Here is a 17757-nt window from a genome sequence, read left to right as displayed (position 1 = left end):
GGCACATCATTACCCAAAGTCTATAGTTTACATCAGTGTTCACTCGTGGTGGTGTACATTTTATGGGTTTGAACAAATGTATAATGACATGTATCCACTATTAGGAGTAATTTCATTGCCCTAAAAATCTCTTCGTTCTGCCTATTCATCCTTCCTTCCCCTCCAACCCCTGACAACCCCTGATCTTTTTATGGTCTCCATAGTTTTGCCTTTTCTAAAATGTCATATGTTTGGAATCATACAATATGGAGCCTTTTTGGACTGGCTTCTTTCACGTAATCCTATGCATTTAAGATCCCTCCATGTCTTTCCATGGTTTGCTAGCTCATTTATTTTTAGTGCCAAATGATACTCCACCATCTGAACATACCACAGTTTATCCATCCACCTACTGAAGGACATCTTGATTGTTTCCAAGTTTGGGTAATTATGAAGAAAGCTGCTGTTAACCTGTGTGTGCAGGTTTTAGTATGGACATAAGTTTCCAACTCATTGGATAAATTCTAAGGAACGTAATTTGCTGGGTCATATGGTAAGACTATCTTGAGTTTTGTAAGAAACTGTAAAACTACTTTTACTGAGAATCTTAGGACCCTTCCTGATAGAGTTACTAGGACACCAGCATTGGAAATTGGCGAGGAAGGAAAGAGCATTGCAGGTTATGTGTGAGGTAGCCTTGTACCTGGAGAAGCATGGGGGCTGTCATGGGTGAAACAAGTGCTTTTGTGCAAGAGAGAAGGTGCTGAACAGCTCTGTGGGTGAGGAATGAGGCCCCTTTATTCACAAGGAGGCAGAGTTGTGTGTAGATCTTGAGCAGGATGACTTGAGTGCTGATACACTTTTAAATGATTACATTGTGAAGCACATGCAGGAGTAAATCATGCTTGGATCCAATCTTTGAAAATATTAAAAACTAGCCCTGGCCGGTTTGGCTCAGTGGATATAGCGTTGGCCTGCGGACTCAAGGGTCCCAGGTTTGATTCTGGTCAAGGGCACATGGCTGGGTTGCAGACTCGATCCCCAGTAGAGGGCGTGCAGGAGGCAGCTGATCAGTGATTCCCTCTCATCATTGATGTTTCTCTCTCGCGCTTCCTTTCCCTTCCTCTCTGAAATCAATAATATATCCTACCTAATAAAAGAGTAATATGCAAATTGACTCTAACTCTGCTACACCCACCAGCCAATCAGGAGCAAATATGCAAATAAACCCAACCAAGATGGCTACAGCCACAGAGAGCAGGAGGGAGGCTTGGGTTTCCCTGGTAACAAAGGAAGCCAAGCATTCTGCCTGCCCTTGGCGGCCTAAGCCTCCACTCAAGGCTACAAAGTTTCGATTATAGAAGGTAAACAAATCAAAATAGAAATGGCAGCAGCTACGGAGCTGGAAAGAGCAGGAGGCAAGGGTTGCCTCCGGCAATGGAGGAAGTAAAGCTTCTGCAGCCCTGGCTGGCCTAGGCCTCCACTCCAGGCTACAAAGTTTCAATTATAGAAGATACACAAACCCCAAAAGAAATGGCTGCCGGCCACGGAGCGAGCAGGAGGCTTGGCTCCACTCCAGGCTACAAAGTTTCAATTGTAGAAGATACATAAATCTCAGATACCAGGGCTTCTGCTTGGGTCACCAGGGGGCGTGGCCGGGCTGCAAATCACCACAGGCCCTTCACCCAGGCCGCCCCACACCCCAAGGGAACCCCCACCCTGATCCGGGATACCCTTCAGGGCAAACCAGCTGGCCCCCACCCATGCACCAGGCCTCTATCCTATCTAATAAAAGAGTAATATGCAGATTGACCATCACTCCAACACACAAGATGGCTGCCTCCATGTGGTCAAAGATCCTGCCCCCATGTGGACACAAGATGGCCGGCACAAGATGGCCAGCAGGGGAGGGCAGTTGGGAGGCACCCGGCCTGCAAGGGAGGGCAGTTGGGGGCAATCAAGCCTGCAGGGGAGGGCAGTTAGGGGTGACCAGGCCAACAGAGGAGGGAAGTTGGGGGTGACCGGGCCTGCAGGGGAGAGCAGTTGGGGGGGACCAGGCCTGCAGGGGAGGGCAGTTAGGGGTGACCAGGCCTAAAGGGGAGGGAAGTTAGGGGCAAACACGCTGGCAGGGGAGCAGTTAGGCATCAATCAGGCTGTCAGGGGAGTGGTTAGGGGGTGATCAGGCTGGCAGGCAGAAGCGGTTAGGGGCAATCAGGAAGGCAGGCAGGCGAGCAGTTGGGAGCCAGCAGTCCTGGATTGTGAGAGGGATGTCCGACTGCCCGTTTAGGCCCGATCCCAGGATAGGGCCTAAACGGGCAGTCGGACATCCCTCGAGGGGTCCCAGATTGGAGAGGGTGCAGGCTGGCCTGAGGGACACCCCCCTCCCCATGCACGAATTTTGTGCACCGGGCCTCTAGTATATATATATATAAAGAAAATATTAAAAACTAGAGGGGATGATACTTTGAAACTTTTTTAAGCCAGTGGCAAATGCAAAGCTATTTGGTAAAAAGACTCCAAGAGAAAAATTTCTCCTCTGCCATCTTGTTTCATGAGTTCATGGAAAGTCCCATGACATGGCACCTCAGAGAAAAGACACACCAAGGAACCATACTTGACAGTTCTCAGTCGAAATAACATTTTAGAAAAGGTAACTTTTTTGTTTCCCTCAATCTTAAAATAGCTGGATTTTTGAGCTATGAGAAATAAAATGGAGGTATCTGATTTAATTATTATTATAAAAATGAACTTTAAAAAAATCCTTGCCTGAGGATATGTTCATTGATTTCTAGAGAGGGGGCGGGGGAGAGAAATATCAATGTGAGAGAGAAACAATGATCAGTTGCCTCCTGTACTGGGGGTGAAACCTGCAACATAGGTATGTGCTCTGGCCGGGAATTGAACCCAAAACCCTTTGATGTATGGGATGACGCTCCAACCAACTGTTAGGCCAGGGATAACAATGCACTTTTGAAAATCCAAACATCTGAGCTGCTGCGATGGACAGATATTTACTGAATGACTATTATGTGCACACACTGTTCCTGAGTACCTCTACATTTCCCAGAAAACAGGCTCAGAAAGGTTCACTGACCATCCTGAAGTTGCCCAGCTGGTGGTTAGCAGATCATGAGTTAAAAACCTCAGACTTTGCATCAGACAGATGGGGTTTGAATTCCTGCTCCACCCCTAACTAGCTGTGCTGCCTTAGCTGGTTAAATCACCAAACCTGGTTTCTCAACAGCAAAATAGGAGTGCGGGGGATTTTTTAAAGTACCTACTTGATAGGGTTGTTATAAAGATTAAGGAGATAATGCAGTAGAATTCAGATTTTGGTTACCAATTTCTTTAAGGAATCAAATGCAATCCCTTTGAAATGCCTCTGGGAAAAATGCCACTTCATACCATGAGGCCAGCAAGTTTGATTCTGACAGCCTGCTCTGGATTGTCTTTGCAAACGGAGGGTAGTGATCAACTTAGTTCCTCCTTCCTTTCTTCTCTCCTCACAGCATTTCTGTGCTCACGCAGGGACAATTTCCATTCCTTTTACAGCCTAGACATTAAAAAGCACGTGGGGAAGCAGCCCATTCATCATTTTCCGAAGAATCTTACCCCTCACTTCCCCAGCCAGCTGAATACTGCCTCTTGACTCTTAGATGTAGGCCCATTTGTGGGCAGGGGGCTGGGCTTGGGTGTTTTGGGGGGGTGAAGACCAGGTGAGCTGGATGCTGGAAGGATGAGGAAGGGACCAAGAGGGACTGGAAGCCAACACTGTGGGCAGAACAGGCTCTCACTCACTATGTCCCCAAGGCCTGGTGCCACTCGGTTTCAGGTTTGAGAACAATAGCAACAACTAACAGGAAGCAATGTAATGTGTTCATTTTACCTGGTCACCTCAAGGACTGTTTACAAATAGCCAGGAATAGCTGATGTCCTTCCCATTTTACAGGTAGGGAAACACACACAGGGTTCAAGTTCCTTGCTGAAGGTCGCAGCTAGAAATTGGCAGATTCAAACTCAACTCTTCTGGGCATTTCCCTTTAGAATCTCTCTGGAGGTGAGTCATGGCAATGGTGGGCTCCAGTCCCAGGGAGAGCTGCGCCACTCCTCTGGGGCCTCAGTTTTCTCACCTGCAAAATGGGGGTATTTATAAAGCCCCCCCCCCCCCACCATTACCTGACCTGTTTAGCTGGGGAGGGTTTGTGGAATAGGACGGGGCAGATGCCAAGCACAGAGCCTCGCAAGGGTCTTCAACTCCTTTCACCCTCCCCCCAGCCCCTCTAGCTGGAAGTAGCTGCGACCCGCGTGGGCCTGGGGCTCTGCGTCAAGCAGACGGGTCTCCTTCCCACCCCACCAAGGGCTGCCAGCGGCCACGGGCGGTCTTGGGTGTTTTGCGGGGTGAGTACCAGGTGAGCTTGACTGAGAGGATGGGGAAGGGACCGAGAGGGTCTGCGATGCAGCACTCTCAGAACTCCCATCTGCGGCCCCTCCCGCGCGACCCGCCGCTCCGGAGGCCGCGCGGCACCATATTTAGTCAGGGGGAGCGGGCAGCCCCGCGCTGGTATGCGGCGCCGGGAATTCCGCAGGAAGGAGCCCGCGCCTGCCCTTTTTGGGTTGTCTCCCGCCCAGCGCCCCCCGCCCGCCGCCGCACTCGGGGAGGGAGGACCCGCGGGACCGGGAACCTCGGAGGAGTCCGTGCCGAGCGGGGAGCGGGGAGCGGGGAGCGGGGCGTCCCGGCTGCCCGCGGGTCCCCGGCCTGGCGCGGGGCCAGCCCTCCGCCTGGGCTTCCTTTTATGGCCTGTGTGCGTGCGTGTGACAGAGGGAGCGAGCCCGGGGAAGGCGGAGAGCCAGGGACACAGAGACCAGAGAGAGGGAGACACACAGGAGAGACAGATGAGGCATGTGAGAGACAGGACGGCGGTGGTGGACAGAGCGACAGAGCTCTGCACACAGAGTGACAAAAGAGGCAGGAGACAGAAAGGAACGGTGATGGAGAGACGCCGTTTCACACAATGAGGAGATGGAGAGGGGGAGGGAGGGGGAGAAAGAGAGAGAAGGGGTTGGTAGAGGAGCTAAGCGGGAGAGAGGCAGGGAGTAAAATTTTGGGCAAGAATCTCTTGGGAGGGATAGGAGCACCTGCGAGGGCGGGGCCCACGCGCATCCCCTCCGGACCCTGACGTGCACCTTGCAAACCACAGCACGTGATTATCACACACGTTTCCGCTGCGGACACGGCTCCGAGCAGGGAACTGACTTGCCTGAGGTCACGGAGGCAGCGAATGGAGCACCCCGGGGCCTCAACTGACAACAGCGGGATTTCTCTTTCTTGTGGGTTGGAGCTGGGGATGGCAAGTTGGGAAAAGTAAAAACTTCCCCTTCCCGCACAATTCCCAGCAGTCCGGGGGCTCCTGCCTTGCACTTTGCAAAGTTAAAAAAAAAAAAAAATCCCCTTTTCTACCCTTTAGGCAACACGGCCGGCTCCCTCTCCAGACAGCGGGAGGCGAATAAAACGGGGAGTGGGGCGGGGACCTATCAACTCGACCCCCTCCCGCCCACCCCGGGGGCGGGGGAGCGGTTAGAGCCACTTAGGCTGAAACTGAATCAGGGGAGCAATTCTCAATCATCCCCCATAGACCTTGGCCACTCGACCCCTTTCTCTAGGGACCCGGAGTCTCGGTGACTGACCGGGATCCGGGGGTGAGACACCTGCTCGAACACTGAACACTTCGGCGGGTGCCCTTGCTTGGAGCCTCCGCCTTGACCCCCTGCGCGTCCGTCCCAGGTGCGCCCGAGAGCCCGGACCAAAAGCCCGCTTCTCCGGCCCTGCAGGGGGCGCTGCGGAGGGAGCCGTGCGGGACCCTCCCCCACTCCGCCCTCCTGGGCGGCCTCCCCCTTCCCACCCGCGGGCAGCTCCGGGCCTATAAAGAGAGGCGTCTTGGGCGAGCTGGGAGATTTGGACGCCCCTGCCTGGGAGGTGTGCCAGATCTGAGCTCTCCATCCAGTTTCTTCTCCGTCATCCCCCAGTGGGAGATCTGTAAGTAGCGTGGCCTCGTGGGGGGAAGGGGAATTGAGTCGGGGCTTTAAGGGTCCTCCAGGGCATCCAGGGGCTGGGGAGCAGTAAGGTGTACCCGTTGCCCTCCCCTTCAGGACTATGGTGAGAGGGTGGGGGTTCACAATTTTTATTCCTCTCTGCCCCATCACCTTAGATTTTCCCCAAACCGGCAATGATAAGTAGCACTTTGGAGGTACTTATGAAAGACAACAGACCACGCCTGGGCCCACCTCCAGTGACAAATCTCCAGAAAAACTTAGAAAGTAAAAAGGGTCCCAGATGATTCTTGTTATGAGGCAAATCTGGGAGAGGTGCTTCCTTACAAATCTCAGAGGTCCAGCCTCGTCGGCCAGGCTTCTGACTTTCATTCTAAGGCACAGAAAGAGTGCGGACGTCCCTGAAGGGCCATTCCTATCACGTCGTCACGCCAAGAGTCACTTCACCTGGGTTTGGAAGCACTGCTTGGTTCTGCCGATGAGGCATTAACTCAGTTAAAAACACATGGGCACATGCTCCCAGAGAGGGCAGTATTTTATCATCACTCCAGCGGCTGTGCTTGTTGAAAACCCGGGAGAAATAGGCTGGCTATGATCCAGTTCATTTATTACAGCCCAGTTTTCTTCCAGATCCCCTTCCTCCAAATTTTAAACAATTCATCCAGGTTGATCCCAGGGGCCTCCAATGCCCAGACCGCCGCCAGAGTCCACCGTTGCCTCCATGACCTGCAGGTGCATTAAGTAAGATTGCACCGGGGCTTTCTGCAGAGCAGCCCGTGCGAAGTGACGCTCATGCCTCACACACGGGCAGAAGAAATGTGTGGCTACTGCTTGTTTTCAGTTTTCTCCCCGCGCAGAGAACAGTTGGTGGGGATTTTTTTTTTTTTTTTTTTTACAGAGAGGAAGGGAGAGGGATAGAGAGTTAGAAACATCAATCAGCTGCCTCCTGCACACCCCCCACTGGGGATGTGCCCGCAACCAAGGCACATGCCCTTGACCGGAATCGAACCTGGGACCCTTCAGTCCGAAGGCCACAGGCCGACGCTCTATCCACTGAGCCAAGCCGGCCAGAGCAGTTGGTGGGGATTTTGCTGCTCGAGGAAAGGCACCGTTGAAAGCCTTATTTGTCAAGAAATAGAAGAAAATATTTAGAAACCCGAGACAGGGACCGATTAGTCTATCTAAGAACTGATAGACTAAATTACAAACTGGCCGGGGTTTGGCAAAGGGAAGGCAGGCCAGCTGTCAGTAAACTGCCTTGCATAGTTTTGTTCTGTTTGGTGCAGCCTTCTTGGTTTGTTTGGTTTCCTGAAAGCTCCCGTGGTAGACTTTTTATGGAGAGGGAGCTTGGATGTCATTCGATGGCATTTATAAAACAGGGTGTTGGATACCTGTGGGAGGAAAAGCTGTCTCCTTTTGGCGCTTTCCCGCGGAAGTCGCTACCCCTGATGGAGCACTTGCGTGCCAGGCGCTGTAACAGTGTTTGACTTGATGTATCTCATTTAATTATCGCAACCACCTTGTAAGGGAGGCATTCTGATGCCTGATTAGTATACAAGGCAGCTGAGGCTCAGAGAGGTTCAGTAACTTGCCCGGCATGACACAGCTAGCAAGTGGCAGATCCCATTCCTGGGTCAGTCTGATGCCAAGTCTATACCCTGGACCTCTCCATCCTTCTTTTCTTTATCATGAGCACAACCTTTGTCCGAGTCGGGTTTCTCGTGGGACCAAATGTTTCCAAGAAGTAAATGTTTATCATCTTCTCTTTGACGAAAACATAAACTGACCTTTTGTGAATTTAAAATAAAAGGCACCGTTTGTCCCCTGGTGGCGTGGTAATCAACTAGCCCGATGACCTTAGGTGGGCTATCGCCCCAAGGGTCCAAAACGTGAGCCAGCCGGGTATCCCCCTGGAAGCTTCGGGGGCCCGCCTTGTATACACCATGTTTTTTTATTTTTGTGTCTGAAATAGACGTGTTATTCCCTACAAGGTAGTTGTTATCATTACATTTCTGTGCGAGGGCTGAGATTGAGGCGAACATGCCCATTTATGGTAGCATTTTCCATGAGGCCATCCCCAGCCCCCTCGCAAATGAGCCTCGTATTGCAGCTTGGTTGGTTGGGACTCTGGGGATTTCTCTGCCCGTGTCCTTCCCATTCAGGACCAAGTGGAGGAGTCCAGGGGAGAAGGCATTGGGAGGAAAGGGGGATCAGTTTTTCCTACTCTCTTATTTGGAAGTTTTATTTTTTTTGGGGGGGGGGCAGGGTGTTGTCTCCTTTCCTCAGTACGATGGATCCAAGCAGGTGGATATTAAGCTTTGGCACACCCATGCAATTCTCACAGGTATATATTAGATTTTTCTGGAAAACCAAGTCCAATTTTAAATCCATTGGAATCCTAGACGGTCACAAGCAAAACTAAAAACCCTCCACACTGGCCTTCTCAAACCTCAGTTTTCCTATCTGTACAATGGGCGCTGTTTTATAACCATGGAGTGTGAATACCTTGCTCAAGATAATTAGCCAATGAGGAAGACGGACTTTGACAAAGGGAGCTCTTTCTAACGCCAGAGCCTGAGGGATTATTACCCTGTTGGGAGGATTAAATGGCCTGATGCCCACGAAGGGCTGAGCACCGTGCCTGGCCCCTGGTCAACGTGAGCGGCTGGTTATTGATAGCACACATGACCAGAGATGTGAAGGACCTTGCTCACTGTGGCACAGCTGGTACTTGGCAGCAGCAGGAAGGCTGTGGTGTGGCCTATCCATAAAGAAGAAATGTTCCCAATTTTCCTTTTGTGTAATCTCTTCATAAGCCCAATCCTTATTGGAGCCAAAGGCGCGGTTGGATGTTCTGTTTTAGTATAGCCACACTTCCTCCTGCGTCAGGAGCATGGCAATTCCAGCTGCATTGGCCCATTCGAGATTGGTTTACGGCGGCCGTGGCACCCTGGGAGAGCTTCCCCCTGTGAGCGGAAGAAGCCTACCTGGCTTTCCCAGTGGCTCTTCTGCTCTCTGAGGTCTCCTCCCTCCATCCCTGACCTTAAAGCACGTTTAACCGTGGTCACACGGTGGAGGAAACAAAGTTGGGAGAAGGCCAAGCAGGAATCTGAGAGAACTTTCCTGTGGGCTCAGAAGATGCAGGAAGGAGCTAGTGCTGCCTGTTGCATCTGCAGGAGGAAGGCGGGTATCTCTGACTTACGTCAGCGATGCAGGGGCTCGGGAGGAACAGTCCTCATCAAAGTCCCTAAGATAGGACCATGGGGCTCGTCACCTGCTCACTCGTGCAGGCGTGGGCTTCCTCCCCTCCGCTGGCGCAGCAGCGGCCAGTGACACAGGCGCTCAGAAGGGGCCAGTGTCCGAGGCCACCAGGGTCATGCTAGCCATTCCCCACTCTCCATGTAGAATGCCTTTTCCCTGCCCCCCCTTCCCCCACCTGCCATCTCTAGATGTCATGGTTAATGTATTCTTGTGCTTCTTCTAAAACTTTTCTCTGTTAAGTCTTCCTTTTACACACAAATATTGGCATTCCATAAATTAAGCTTTGGTCTATATAATTACATATTTTTGACATCTTTCTATATCAGCACATTTTGGGGGGTTACTTTTTATGGGCTGCATGACCCTCCATTGTATGGAAGTATAGCATCTTACTGAAATAGCCCCTTATTGAAACATACCAGTTTCATCCCTCCATCTTACCTTATAATAGACAAATATGCAAATTGACCGCACCTTCGCTACGCCCAAGCCACGCCCACCAACCAAGCCACGCCCATCAACCACACCCACCAGGAAACCGTTGCAGGGAAGCTGGGGTGTGGCGGAGCCCAAGGCTTTCCCGGCCTTGGGCGCCAGCGGGGTGCCTGCTCCGATGGCAGGAGCGAGCCGACCTGGGGGGTCGGCTCGCTCCTGTGATCGGGTCGCAGGGACGCTGGGGTGTGGCAGAGCCCAAGGCCGGGAAAGCCGCCCGGGGCTTTCCCGGCCTTGGGCGCCAGCGGGGTGCCTGCGCCGATCTCAGGAGTGAGCCGACCTGGGGGGTCGGCTCGCTCCTGCGATTGGGTCGCAGGGACGCTGGGTGCAGCCGAGCCCAAGGCCACCGCCCAGGGCCAAGCCGGGACCCTGAAAGAAGGTAGAAGGCGGTGGCCACAGCCAAGGCCTGGGTCCCAGGTGCCGGTAGAAAACTGGTGCAGGCAGCCAGGTGAATGAAGGTCTATTGCACGAATCTTCGTGCAAATGGGCTACTAGTTTCTTATAAACAGGACTCCAGGGAACATCCTGTGTATCTATTTTTGTCTAATTGTATGAATGTGTCTGTAGGATAAATTCCCAGAAATGCAATTGCTAAGTTCAAGACCAGGCACATTTAAAATGGATAGATGTTGCTGAAGCGGCCACCAAGGACATTGTAAATGTAAACTTCTGATGGTCACACATACGACTGTACATTGATTTCTAAGCTGTGCTGTGCCAGAGTGTGAGACACAAAATACAATGGGGCTTTAGGGCCAGAAATGACCAGTTCTATCACCAAAGCATCCTCCATAAGAGTTACCATGTCTCTTGCTAACCACGCTGTCTTTGTAGGGAGGAAAAAACAATTTAGCTTTACTAATTAAAATAACTTCCTTCTGTCGTTACTTTAAAAACAGTATGCAAATGAGTTAGAGAGATGGTATAAGGCAACATTGAAGTGGCAGGTTCACCGCTCACCTTTTTCCTGTAAGGTGAGGTCAGGCTCCCTTGGAAGGACAGGGGAGATGATCTTGGAAGATGGGGGATGTGGTTGGTGGGGAAGGGGCTGTGGTGTGAGGCCATGGAGCAGAGGAGACATTTTCTGCTAAGAGGAGATTGGGTTCAGACAGATCTGGGTTCAAATCCTAGCTCCAAATTTTAAAAAAAAATTATTTCCAGGTCCTCTTTTTATTTTTAAAAACATATTGTTATTGATTTCAGAGAGGAAGGGAGAGGGAGTTAAACATCAATGATGGGAATCATGGATTGGCTGCCTCCTGCACGCCTCCCACTGGAGATCAAGCCCGCAATCCGGGCATGTGCCCCTGACCAGAATCGAACCCAGGATCCCTCAGTCCACAGGCCGACACTCTATCCACTGAACCAAACCGGCTAGGGCTCTAGCTCCAACTCTTGCAAGCGAAGGCCTTTAATTTAGTTCTCTGGACCTTGGTAGTATTTTAGGAATAATAAATAATGCCCACCTTGCCGGACACTTGTGAGACAGGGAGAGATGTCCTATATAATAAAAGCCTAATATGCAAATTACCCCCTCAACTGGGAGTTTGACTAGGGGGTGGGGCGGGGGGCCAGCAGTAGCGGCAGGCAGCCCGGGGGAAAGGAGGTGCTGTGCCCTTTGCAGTGGGGTTCAGTATCTGAAGGAGGGGCCGACACAAATGAAAATGCTATACAAGAAATATAGAATTTAGAAGGCATTGGGGGCCAGGTGGAGCCTCTTTCTTGAAGAGACACACCAATTTCTGGGTCTCGTTTGCTTTTTGTTCATTTGAATACACATTTTCCCTTTAGCAATGCATACTGGCAGATCAAAGGTAAAGTTTGGTAAACAGTATAAGGATTATCAGGTTAGGAAATTGCCTTGAGCCATTGAGCCCACAGCAGGGCAATATTATGCTGATTTTCAGCCCTGCTGAATATCAAAGTCCATTGGTATTCCAATGTTTCTTTTTGCATTTATATGCTAACTGCTGCTTGATTTAGCCTCCGGCAGGGAGGCAGCCACAAGGGACCCTACCCGTGCATGAATTTTGTGCACTGGGCTTCTAGTATATAGTAAAATGCCTTGCCTGATACTCCATGAGTAGAAGAGTCCTAGCTGCCTCGCAGGAACAGTTTGGGGCCCCAAGAATGGGTGCATCTAGGGAGTCCAGCCCCTCTCCTGCTTCCCTCTGCACGCTTGGCTCCTCCCACACCTGGGGCAGACCCTGAACCAATTTCTCCACTTCACAGGCCCTTCCGGCTGATGGGTTGTATCCTAGATCATGTCCAGAGGCTTTTATTTTGCCTGTGTGACATTTACAATGTGCCGTGATTTCACTGTAGGGATGGGTATATTGAACCCAAATTCAGACTTCAGGTCTATTGAAAGACTGGCATACAGGGCCTACATCCTTGCTGGGTGACAGAAGTGGGAGTCGAGCTGCCACCCTCTTTGGAGAGGGTGAGAGGGCTCTGCCCAGCCAGGTCTGGCCTGGGTCACTCTGCATTGCTCACCTGACCCTGGAGCTATTTGAATCTGTGTCCAAAATCTTGCACCAGTGGCTTGGCAGTAAAATCCTGAGGGAGGCTGTCGACCAGGCCTGATGATGTGCAAATCCTACACTCTTTGGGCTCTGGAGTATTTTATTCACTTTTCATTAATGCAGAAGCAAAAGGGGAAAGCCCTTTACCCCTGAGGTCCTCTGGGGAAAATAAAATTGATGTTAAAACAAGCTAAAGCCATTGACCATTCTCAATTGGTCCAATTTCAATGCTTTGATCTAGAATCACAGATACCATAAAATGTTAGAGCTAGTGCAGCATCTCCCCACCCGCTTTTCCCTCCCAAATGAAAAATATAACTCACAGAGAGGGCGAGTGGCTTGCTCAGTCACCCAGCGAGATTGGAGCAGAGCTGGGACTTGTAACCCTGAGGCTAACGAACAGCTTGTTTGCGCTCAGAGTGAAGCCAGGTGTTGTTGGTAAGGAAGCCGGGGCTGACACACTCAGCGGCCCCAGGCCGTGCTAACGCCAGCAGTGACAGAGTCCTTTGCTTTCGTTGGAACGTTCAAGGGCAGCCCTTGATCACGAGCTGTACTTCGCATTCATTAGTCCTGGGTCATAATCCTGGAGGTGTCCTTTCGGCCCTCGGAGCTGATGCAAGACGTGGGTAGGGGAGGCTAGGAGAAGGGGGGCTTGGAGAGAAAGAAACGAGGTGCTGGGTGCCTCCTGCAGGTTTGCCCACCTGGGCAGCTGTCTCTGTCTGATCTGAGGTGACCGTCCGCAGCTGACGTTCCAGGCTGGTGTTGACGAAGTAGCGACTGTCCTCAGCTTTAATTGTCTTTCCCAAGAGAGCCCGTCTTTTTACTCCAGCGCAGTGGTTCTCACTGGGGACAGTTTTGCCCCCCAGGGGACACCTGGCGACGTCTGGAGACATTTCTGGTTGTCATGAGCAGGGAAGGGTATGCTGCTATCATCTGGTGGGTGGAGGGTCAGAGATGCTGCAATGCACAGGACAGCTCCCACCCCACCAGAGGGTTATCCAGCCCCAATGTCCATAGTCTTGAAGTGGAAAACCCAGCTCTAAATTAAAGACCACGGCAGGGAGCAGCAGGCCAGGTTCTGCTTCCCCTCAGCATGGGAGAATTCTCCCCCAGGACTGCAGTCTCGGGTCTCTGCTGCAGTTTGGCAAAGCTACTTTTCATCCCGCACGGCCCCACCGCGTGCCTGACCTGACTCTTTCTGCCGGGGTGTCCCCAACTCAAGATTCTGCATGCATGCTGAGGCAAGTCCATAAAACCAAGTTATTCGGAGCACTCAGGTTGCCAAGTCTGATCCAGGCTGTGTTGCATGTGTGCCTGGATTTCTTTCAGTCCTCGGGTTCTCTGCACGTTTCCAAGAAGGTGGACAAAGCAAAAGAGATCAATTAGAAAATACATTTTTTATGGGATTTCGCCATATCTAGCTGCTCCACGGTGGGCAACTTACTTAACCTCTCTGTGCCTGTTTCCTTATCTGTAAGTCAGGTAATGGCATCTCTCCGGGGGTTCAGTGCGATAAAGCCGGCACTCAATAAATTGTAGCAGCGATGCTGACTAATATTGTACTATTCATTTGCGAGGCTCGCTGAATTTCCTCAAGGGCAAACCTGTGGGATTTCATCAGTGTTTAGTGGGAAAAGAGGTCTGTGGCCAAATGTTTTGGGGAGCTCTGGGTTCAAAGGAGTGAAGTAATATTTTTTTCTTCAGGACCTGCCGGGACCTCGTATGTCCTGGTAAGGGTTCTGCCCCTCAGTGAGGGGGAGGGAACATGGAGCACTTATCAAATGGATTTGACAACAGACTATTTTTTAAATTTTTCTTTCTCAAACTCCCTAAATCCCGCCCCACCCCACCCCACCCCACCCCAAATATTCCAAGGGATGGGGGTTCCACAGAGCACACTCTGGGAAACGCTTTGCTAGGGCGAAGCCAAGCTCCTCTTTCCTTTTCCTGTGACCAAAGCAGATGTCACACATCGTAACTGTCACAGGCATGAAAGCCCTGGGAAGCTAGCCAGATGCTCTCTCTCCTTTTTTGGACAGAGACCGACTCTTTGCACTTGATCTTGTTTGTGTGTTTTTAATCCTGGATTAGACAGGCTTCCTGGCCAAGGGGATTCCTGTGTCCTTTTATTTTTCGGTTGTATTTTTTGCTGTTTTTCCTGACTTTCAAGGCAGCTCACCAACATTGCAATTAGAAAGAGCCCAATAAATTCAATAAAAAAGGAAGCAAAAGAGTCTTAACCTAAAAAAGGAAAGAAAGAAAGAGCCTATTTAGTCATCATTCTGCTAGGAATAAATAAAACACTTCTCCCAGCCCTCTTGAGAATAATCAGCTCCCATTCAAAAACTTGTTATAGATTGGGAAGTAATATAGGTGTGCTTGGTACTACTGAACTGCATAACTAAATGATTAAGGAGGTAAATTTTATGTTCTATGTATTTTACCACAGTTAAAGATAGAAAGGAAAAGGAAAGGAAAGGAAACCAACATTTTCCATGGAAGTGTGCTTTATGTCCAGAAAAGACGCACACACCTGTGGCGTGCAGCCGGAGGAGTTTTCACAAAGTGCCCACACCCATGCAACTGGCGCTCAGATTAAGACAGAACATCAGCCTGCACGCCCCCTCTTGTCCACCCTTCCAGTCACGATGTATCACCATCAGTTTTCCCTGGTTTTGAACCTCTTATAAGCAAGAACCACACAGTATGTCCTCCTTGCATATCTGCCTTCTCCACTGTGTGTGTGAGATTTGTTCTGATTGTGGGGTGCAGTTGATTTGGGTCCCATTTTGAATGTTTATTATGTGCTAGGTCAGTGGTCGGCAAACTCATTAGTCACCAGAGCCAAGTATCAACAGTACAACGATTGAAATTTCTTTTGAGAGCCAAATTTTTAAAACTTAAAACTTCTTCTAACGCCACTTCTTCAAAATGGACTCGCCCAGGCCGTGGTATTTTGTGGAAGAGCCACACTCAAGGGGCCAAAGAGCCGCATGTGGCTCGCGAGCCGCAGTTTGCCGACCATGGTGCTAGGTGCCTAAAAGGATCAATTAGTTCATTGCAAATACTCCACTGAGCTTCTGACAAGCCCATCAAGCTTATCTGGGAGGCAGAAGAACATAGTATGCGATCAAGCATGGATTCAAATCCCAGCTCTGCCACTTTTTTGCTGTGTGACTTGAGGCAGATTCCTTCGCCTCTCTGAGCCTCGGTTTCCATATCTGTAAGACGGAGCTTTTCATAAAACCTAACTGCAGAGGCTGTGGTGGTGGTATTTGGTGGTCCTGCACGTGAAGGATTGAGCCCAGCGCCCGGTGGGGTCCTGGAGTGTTAGCCGTCACTGTTGGTGTTCAGAAACCTCCTCACTGGGTTTGACATACAGGCCAAATGGGAGGTGGTGCGCTATTGACAATGCTGACAAGTAGGAGGTAGTTTTATAAATTTTATATGGCAATATATTTTTTTTTAAGGGAAAATGTCAAACATGCAAAAGTAGACAGAACAGCATAAGCATTTATCAACACCTGAGCCAATCTTGTTTCCTCTCCACCCCCATTCGTTTCCTCCCCGCCCTGATTATTTTGAGATAAGCCCCAAGTTTATCATTGCCTCTGTCAATATTTCCAAATGTCTCTAAAAGGAAAGGACTCTCTAAACAGATGAAATCACAGTACCATTTTCACACCAAAGAATTTCACAGATTTCCTAATATAAACGGCAGTGAGTCAATGTTCAAATTTTCCCAGTTAGCTCATGAAATTTTCATTTGTGAGGGCTTGTCAAATAAAAAAAATTTCCCCCCCCCCGACAATTACTTTTAATTCTTCAAAGTTCTCCATTTAAGGGGTGGCTTTTTAAAAGTACAACATATGCCTTTATTTGTGCGCTGGCCTGTATGTGTATGTTGGAGTGCGGGGCGTTCTTTCTCTGCCTCTATCAGTGTTTATCTCCTATTGCACTTGTTTGAATTTTCCATTATGAAAACTTGCAAACATATTCAAAAGTAGAGGGAAGGGTGTGACACCTCAGGTACCTGTCACTCAAGTTCAATCATTATCACACCTGAAGCGAGTTTCATTTCATCATCACCCTCCTCCCATTTCTCTTACGTGGCTTAAAATCCCTTCTAATCTATAGGGTCCCCTGACTTTTTTTTTTTTTTTTGTACTTTGTCTATTACAGAAGCTGAGTCATCTGTTCTATGCTTTTCCACCTTCTGGACTTCGTTGCACGCCCATGACATTGGTCACTGTGTCCCCTGTGCCCTGCGCTTTCTGTAAACGGGGGTTAGATCGGAGGCTTTGTCAGCTTCTGTTCTTTCCTTTTTGTAAGGACATTTCATTGGTGGTGGTGGCACCTCCTACGGCATCCCATCTGGCGACCCGTCGTATCTGATCGATTCTTTCTTCGTGTGATGCTAAGGTTCATTAGTAGGGTTGGGTGGGGCCAGCCTGGCCCATCCATCATCAAGTTCTCCACCTGCTTCTCATCTAGCTCAGCAGGCCTGAAAGTGTGGGCCCGAGACCCGCATCCTTAGCCTCACCTGGGAGCTTGTGAGACGAGGGCAGATCCCTGGGCTCTCAGAAAGAAGCTCTGGGGGTCGGCCTGGCCCTCTGTGATTTCACCACCCTCCTGGTGAAGTAGAGACATGAGGAAGTTGACCACTGGGCCTAATGGTTTTAGCAACTATTGATATTCTAGCCACGGCCCATTATTTTATCAGGGGGTCACAAAATTGCTACATTCTGGTTTTATTGTTTCGCCTACATTTATTAGCTGGAATTCTTCCAAGTAGAGGGAGTACTTTTAATAACAGTGAAAGTGGAGTAAGGGGAGGAAGCTATTGGGCTTATTAAGTCCCAAGAGAAATTAAAAAACAACTTTCAAATTGAATTTATTGGGGTGACATTGGTTAACCAAAAAAAAATAAAATATATGCATGAAATGTGATGGCGAAACTCAGGACAATGTATGTTCTCTGCTATTCTTTATTTCTCTTTTTTTGAATAACGGAAGTGATTAATCAGATTTAGGGAATGATTTGCTCATTTCTCCATCTTTTTTTAAAAATGAGCTTCTAGAACTGGTCTCCCAAGAGACATAACCATCCCTCGGAGCAAATCAGCTTCTCGTTTCCATTCTTGTTATTTTCACCCCTGAGGGAGAAGGGTAGGTATTGGAGCTTCTGCCCCTCTGATTTTGCCTCGCAAAGGCTGCATTTCAGGACTGGCTGCCCAGTGCCAGGGCCCATTCAGTGGATATAGGGGTTACTCCATCTCCATGGGATTTGGGGCCCACGCGTGAGGATTATCTCGGTGAATTCAAAGGAACGGTGAATTGTCTTTTGCTGAAGTAGGGGCGTTGGCCACCCAGCACACCCTGGTGACTGTGCATCCTAACTCAGCCTTCACCTTCTGCCTTGGAGCACAGCAGCAGCGGGTGGGGGAGGGGG

The 17757-nt window shown here is 50.0% G+C and overlaps 1 protein-coding gene across 1 annotated transcript in view; it reads left to right on the top strand.

The window, feature by feature from the left end:
- The first annotated feature begins 5954 nt into the window (after window positions 1–5954).
- The window catches only part of MYH11 (myosin heavy chain 11), a 119117-nt gene continuing 107314 nt past the window's right edge, over window positions 5955–17757 (top strand). The window contains exon 1 of the mRNA XM_054714752.1: window positions 5955–6013. The gene's annotated coding sequence lies outside the window, so the exon portion shown is untranslated. The remainder of the gene's footprint in view (window positions 6014–17757) is intronic.

This window comes from Eptesicus fuscus, chromosome 4, assembly GCF_027574615.1.
Source record: "Eptesicus fuscus isolate TK198812 chromosome 4, DD_ASM_mEF_20220401, whole genome shotgun sequence".
In the NCBI taxonomy this organism is placed as follows: Eukaryota; Metazoa; Chordata; class Mammalia; order Chiroptera; family Vespertilionidae; genus Eptesicus; species Eptesicus fuscus.
Note: the sequence above shows the minus strand (reverse complement) of the source record. Positions and strands in the feature narration are given on the sequence as shown.